We start from the raw sequence: 876 nt of genomic DNA, 5'->3' as shown, positions 1-876 counted from the left end.
TAGATATAGGGGGTACGGGGTAAAGGTACGAGATGGGTTACCCCTAGTTTAACCCTGCCTATTGCTGAAGTGGGACCCCCTGGTTTAGGCGTCCCCAAACAAATAGGGGACGTATCAGATATTAAACTGATAAGAACAGATACTACACTTGATCTTAGCCAAAAGGCCGGAAGACAGATCTTCCTACTTTACTCATTCGTTGCCTATAGTCTGTAGCATTAGAAAAACTACCGTATTTTTTGCTTTATAGGACGCGCCTTTTGATAAGACGCACCCCTGATTTTAGGGGAGAAAAATAAAAAAAAAATATTGTGCTCATTGTCACAGTTTGGAGATAGCAGCAGTGTGATTGGTGCCAATCCCCCCATATCCAATGCCCCCATATAGTGCCCCACATAGTAGCCAATCCCCTCATATAGTGCCCCACATAGTAGCCAATCCCCTATTATAGTGCCCCACATAGTAGCCAATCCCCCGTATAGTGCCCCACATAGAAGCCAATCCCCCATTATAGTTCCCCACATAGTAGCCAATCCCCCGTATAGTGCCCACATAGTAGCCAATGCCCCCATTTAGTGCCCCACATAGTAGCCAATGCCCCCATATAGTGCCCCACATAGTAGCCAATGCCCCCATATAGTAGCCAATGCCCCCATATAGTGCCCCACAAAGTAGCCAATGCCCCCATATAGTAGCCAATGCCCCCATATAGTGCCCCACAAAGTAGCCAATGCCCCCATATAGTAGCCAATGCCCCCATATAGTGCCCCGCATAGTAGCCAATGCCCCCATATAGTAGCCAATGCCCCCATATAGTGCCCCACAAAGTAGCCAATGCCCCCATACAGTGTGGCCCGACCAGAAAAACAACAAACC

At 48.1% G+C, this 876-nt stretch overlaps 1 pseudogene; it reads right to left on the bottom strand.

The window, feature by feature from the left end:
• Nucleotides 1-68: 68 nt before the first annotated feature.
• LOC138796079 (U2 spliceosomal RNA) lies at nucleotides 69-181 on the bottom strand (annotated as a pseudogene).
• Between the last annotated feature and the right edge of the window lie 695 nt (nucleotides 182-876).

This window comes from Dendropsophus ebraccatus, chromosome 6 (assembly GCF_027789765.1).
Source record: "Dendropsophus ebraccatus isolate aDenEbr1 chromosome 6, aDenEbr1.pat, whole genome shotgun sequence".
Lineage (NCBI taxonomy): Eukaryota > Metazoa > Chordata > Amphibia > Anura > Hylidae > Dendropsophus > Dendropsophus ebraccatus.
This window is presented reverse-complemented; position numbering and strand designations above follow the sequence as displayed.